Consider the following 6,000-nt stretch of genomic DNA (forward strand, 5'->3'; position numbering starts at 1 on the left):
TGTGATTAGTAGCTAAGATTTGATTAGGCATTGAATTATTATAGTTCTGTGGATTTATAATTTAAACAAGCCTAAATTCTTATATTGAGTGACACATTGTTGAGTGACCCATTGGGAGATATTTCCAAGCAGAAACAAAGGCATTTGAAGTAGGGTACAGAAAATGCTCTAGGGCAGGGGTGTCAAACTGCTGGCACATGGGCTGGACGTGTCATCCCAAAACTGCGCCCACCCCATCGCCAGCAATGGAGATACGTTGCGCGACGTCATGTGAAGTCGTGAGTTTGACATGTCTGCTCTAGGGTGCTCAAAATAAGCAAATACTGTTTCTATGTTGTAAGAAAATATTCTCAGAATTATTTTTTTACAACAATGAGATTAGTCTGTCCATCATGGTTCTGCTATTTGTTGGCTCAAACGAGATCCTGTTTATCTTAGTATTTCCTGTTGTATCCACTTTGAATCCTGGAATCTGCAGAGAATGCATCATTTGGGAATTAAAAGTAAATTGGAAATGAGAGATAGATAGAAGGAATTCAGGTCTTACCTGCAATAAGTAAGACTTTCTTTTTACTATTATTTTCCCAGGAAAGAGATGTCAAAAAGCCACTCTTGAGCTGTGGGACTAGATTTTCCCTTCTAAGCAGTTTCAAATGATTAGATGCTCAATTAGAAGTGTGTTTCATGTCATGGGATCAGATTGGATATTACATTTTTGTGAACTTTTGGGGGGGCAGTAAATATGCAGTGGCTGTGCAGAATTTTAAACCTCTGCCAGCAGTTCGATCCTGACTGGCCAAAGGCTGACTCAGCCTTCCATCCTTCTGAGGTCAGTAAAATGAAGACCCAGATTGTTGGGGGCAATATGTAAACAGCTTAGAGAGGGCTGTAAAGTACTATGAATTAATATATAAGTCTAAGTGCTATTGCTAAAGTAATACCTAAGGAGGTATTTATTTGGGAAAAATATTGCATTACCCTCATTCTCTAAAATTAGATGGCTGGGAAATGTTAGGAGAAAACCTGTTTTTTTCCAGTTTTGCACTTCTGGTTAACTGGAAGATTTAAGAAAAGATTGGACAACCATTTGTCTGAAATGGTTTAGGGTTTCCAGCTTAAGAAGTGGTTGAACTTCCACGCTCCTTTCCAACCTATTCTGTTCTGTTCTGTTCTGTTCTGTTCTGTTCCGTTCCGTTCCGTTCCATTCCATTCTCTGAATGCCATTCTCATTGTTTAGAAATCTTATTTAACTAACTGAATGTTATAAATAAGACTTGTTAGGTTTATAAATTTAATGCAGTTTTGAGAAGATTGAGGTCATGAACAACTTCTTTATCATGCCAAGAACAGAGTATTGTTGGTTCTGTGAAAGTCACCAGGGCCGAAGAACTTGAAGGAGACCTTATTTTTGTTCTCCATTTTAATAATGGGCTTGTCTTCTAAGGATACACTAAAACACGTCCCAAGGTTGAATTTGACAGAAGGGTAGATCTGTGCACTGTGCAATGTTAACCCCCTTTTCCAGCCTGTTGGGATCCCCAAACTTGTTATATTACCACTCTCCGCAACTACATTCAATGCTGACCTCTGTTGTCTTGGGGTTCCTAAGAATTAACCACCGTCTCTTATTTTAAATAACATTCTTCCTCCCTCCCCCTTATTTAAACTAATTCAATTTCAACTCCTCAATGACTTTGGGCAGTTTACAATTAAAGGAAAACAGCATTATAAGAAAAGAATGCAGCTGACTGGTAGATCAACTTCATTATACTAATAAAATCCCAAGGGACCCAATCCCTTCCTACTCCCAACACTTGGGAGAACAGCCAAGTTCTTAACAGTTTGTGGAAAGTCAATAATATCTACATCAAATAAATGCTGCTCCATAAAGATTCTCAGAGCTGTTTTAAAAAGAGAGGGCTCATAATTGAAAATTCATTTCTCAATTTTTTGAGATAGTGGCAAAAATTACTGATTATAATTACCATTTCTTTCCCCATTCCTTCTGACTTTCAGAAGCATGTTCAAGTGAAATTTTGAATCCCAAATGTTGCCAAAATTAAATTATATAATTTGAATTATTATATGTACCGTAACCCATAATAAGGGATGCGGTGGCTCAGTGGGTTAGGACGCTGAGCTTGTCGATCAGAAGGCCGGCAGTTTGGTGGGTTGAACCCTGAGGCCGCGTAACAGAGTGAGCGCCTGTTACTCGTCCCAGCTTCTGCCAACCTAGCAGTTCGAAAGCATGTAAAAATGCAAGTAGAAAAATAGGGACCACTACGGTGGGAAGGTAACAGCGTTCCGTGCGCCTTTGGCGTCTAGTCATGTTGGCCACATGACCACGGAGATGTCCTCAGACAAGCGCTGGCTTTTCGGCTTTGAAACAGAGATGAGCACCAGTCCTTAGAGTTGGAAACAACTAGCATGCATGTGCTGGGGAACCTTTACCTTACCTTTTAACTGATAATAACTAAGCACAAATGTGCTAGTCAAGAAGCTTTTCAATCAAAACCTTTCTGCATTTAATAACTGGGAGGCAAGTGGATCTTGACCCTGAAGAGATTGAGCTGAGATAGTGAATGGGTCATGAATGTAGGGAGATGGTGGTGACAACACTTCAAGAATTTTCTAAGAATTCCATCAGGGTTTGCATGGAGAGTACTCCCCCACGCCCCCAAGCTTAGAGATAATCCACAACTAGTTCGATTAAAAATGTCTTCTTAAAAAAATTATTTCTCTCTGTTCTCATTCCTAATTGATAAATGTGATATTGAACTTGCTTTCCAACGTTACTCTGAGACCTCAGTTTAATGGACCAGTGCAAGGAAGATTTGACTCGGAGCTGAATGAATCAAATTCATATGAGACTATTCCTATGCCTCAGGTGCATTTTGGTTTCCATGTCTAAATCCAAATTGCTGGTGTCAACTAGAAAGTGATAACACAGCTGAGCACCCATTCACCTTCAGAAATGGACTGGCTGTCCTGCTTGCTTAGGGTGCCTACCCTGAGGCAGATTGTAGGATGATTCTCAATGGTGGCCCTGAGATTGTGGAATACTGAAGTTTCCCTTGAGCTCCCAAATTAGTGGGGGTTGTGGGTTTTTTTTTTTGGAAAGTTATCAAGACTTCCTCTTTAGGCAGCATTTTGGGGCACTTGAGGTAGTATTGGGCTGCCCTTTTGTTGTTTCTCCTTTGGTTTTTAGGCCTCCCCCCCTTCCTGGTTTGATTTCGTTCTTCCAAACTCAAAATATTTTTGGATTTGGGGGAGGGTTGGAGAAATGGCTGTTACGTTGATTGTGCTATATTTTATTCTGTTTGTTGCATAAATTGCCATGAGTCGATTGGGCATTACATAAATGTAGGTAAGAGATAACCAAATGAGTAAAATGCATATAATGTAGAGTCGGAGATTTGCAGACTGATTCGCCAAACATCGGGGTGGGGTGGGTGGGTGGGTTTGGGTTGAAGGCCATCTTCAGGTGTTGAGGATGGCACAAATATCTGCTCAGCTGAGCTCTGTGGAATTGACACTTTACTGAACTTTGCTATTTTCCAGGAGCACACACATTAAGGCAGGGGTCTTCAAACTTGGCCCTTTTATGATTTGTGGACTTCAGCTCCCAGAATTCCTCAGCCAGGCACGCTGGCTGAGGAATTCTGGGAGCTGAAGTCCACAAGTTACAAAAGGGCCAAGTTTGAAGAACCCTGCATTAAGGAATGGTTTCCAGCTTTCAGTATTTGAGCTATGATGCCTTGCTATAAGTCAATACATGTTACTAGCTGTGTGAAAACAGAACTCCACCCTACCAGGAATGTGACTTTGGCTTTTCTCTTTATACGTTCTCCAGCTTTTTTCCTCTCTGTTTTAAAAGATGTGAGACTAAGAATTTTATTTTATTTATTTATTTATTTAATTAGATTTTTATACCGCCCTATTCCCGAAGGACTCAGGGCGGTTTACAGGGCAGCATAAAATACAATATAAAAGATAATATAAAATTAAAATAAATTAAATTAATTAAGCCCAGCAATTAAAACAATATTTAAAAAGCTAAAACCCCTTCAGTCCAGGCCTGATAAATCGAAAAGCCAGGTTTTCAGGTCCTGGTGAAATGAACGCTGATCAGGGGCAGTCCAGAGTTCCACAGGTAAATCATTCCAAAGGGAATCCCTTTCGTTTTCCTATTAAACCAGCCCAGGGTTCTTGTTAAAGTTCTTGTATAAAGTGAAAAGCAGTAAATAAAATTGGGACAATAAAGAAAAATCCCTTTCCTTCCCCTCCTTTTTCTCTGTGAAGCTGCTGAGATGTACCTAGTTTCTATGTGGTGTTAGATACAGAAGGCTGATTTTTTTTTTCCACTTTGGGCTCTCCCCCCCACCTTAGTTTTGCTCAGCAAATTATCTAGTCCAGTGATGGCGAACCTTTTAGAGACCGAGTGCCCAAACTGCAACCCAAAACCCACTTATGTATCGTTGGGTGCCGGGTGGCCCATTGGGTGGGTGTGGCCCATTGGGTGGGCGTGGCTGCAGTGGTAATGGCAGACTGGGTGGGCCTAAAAAATTCAATCAATCAATTCCAACTTTGCGAGATCTTATTTTTTTCCGTGAGTTGAAATTGATTGATTGATTAAACCTCTTTTTTGCACACAGCGGCGGAGGCCTAAAGCGAAAAGGTTTTATAAAGCACAGCTGAAGGCCTAGGACTGGGGCAATGGTGCGCGTGCCCATAGAGAGGGCTCTGCGTACCACCTGTGGCACGTGTGCCATAGGTTCGCCACCACGGATCTAGTCATTCCTTCTGTCAGATGTATTAGTGAACCAGGGAGCATTCACACAACTCTTGAGTTCTGGTTTGCTCGGAAGAGGGAAAAAAACAAAAACACAACCACAGGCATTGTCTGCAATATTTAAATGAATACAAGTTGCTGATGCACCATTGTCTCGTTGTCAATTCCCTGTGAGCTGTAGCCATAACTTAAAATGGGAATGGACAACTTCCAGAGCATCTTTATTCTAAATTGGTACATTCCAGATATTTTGGTGCCATTCTCAACCAGCACAGCTACAATGGCTGTTGGGGTAGGTTGATGAAAGTTGCAGGGACACACAGAGTATGATTCCAGAGTAAACGTAAAGATCTGGTTTCAGACATGCCTTAAATTTTTAATGGGAACTAGGCATTCCACTCTTATGTATTTGTCCTGTTGCTCGTTACATCAGAGAACCTAACTCTGCAAACTACTGTCTTGTGGATTTCTGTTTCATTAAATGTTTAATATTTCCCTTTGATCTAAAAGGCCCCAGAGAGAAGACAGCAGTCTACTTTAAATCTCTTGTCATTTGGAATCACTGTTAACTCCTTAGAATGTTTGATATGCTATTCTGTTTATGGAGAGTAAGACAGAAATGTATGTACACTCCTAAACAAAGGGGACTTGTTAGAATTCAGCTGTTCGTGTGCTCTTCACTTCTGCCTTTTCTCCACAGCCCTTCTAAAATGTCTATCAGCAAGTATGCCTGGAGAAAATATGGAAAGATAATTTGTTAACTGGTGTTTGTAGATCACATCCCAGTATCCTTACCAAATGCCCTTTTCCCCAACATGCCCCCACTTCCCCAGAGCAGAAAGATTTAGATCTTCAATGTTTTGGGCATTCTTTTCAATATTGCATATGGCATATAAAAATACACCTTTGTCTCCACCACCATAGACCCAGGAATGAACCACTTCCTTTGGATGTAGAGTTGCGGGGTGGGGGAATTCAGTGCAAAAGAGAGCCTTGGTGGAGCAGTGGGCTGATGCCTCCTTAAGTAACACCAGCTGCCTGCAATTAGTGCAGGTTCGAGTCCCACCAGGCTCAAGGTTGACTCAGCCTTCCATCCTTCCGAGGTAGGTAAAATGAGGACCCAGATTGTTGGGGGCAATAAGCTGACTTTGTAAAAATGCCGCTTGGGGCCCCCCCGAAAGCCCTAATAAGCAAGCATATACACAGAA

At 41.2% G+C, this 6,000-nt stretch overlaps 1 protein-coding gene across 1 annotated transcript in view; it reads left to right on the plus strand.

The window, feature by feature from the left end:
• Positions 1–6,000, plus strand: part of LRP1 (LDL receptor related protein 1) — a 321,802-nt gene that overhangs the window by 20,717 nt on the left and 295,085 nt on the right. The window lies entirely within an intron of this gene.

This window comes from Vipera ursinii, assembly GCF_947247035.1.
Source record: "Vipera ursinii genome assembly, chromosome: 2".
Lineage (NCBI taxonomy): Eukaryota > Metazoa > Chordata > Lepidosauria > Squamata > Viperidae > Vipera > Vipera ursinii.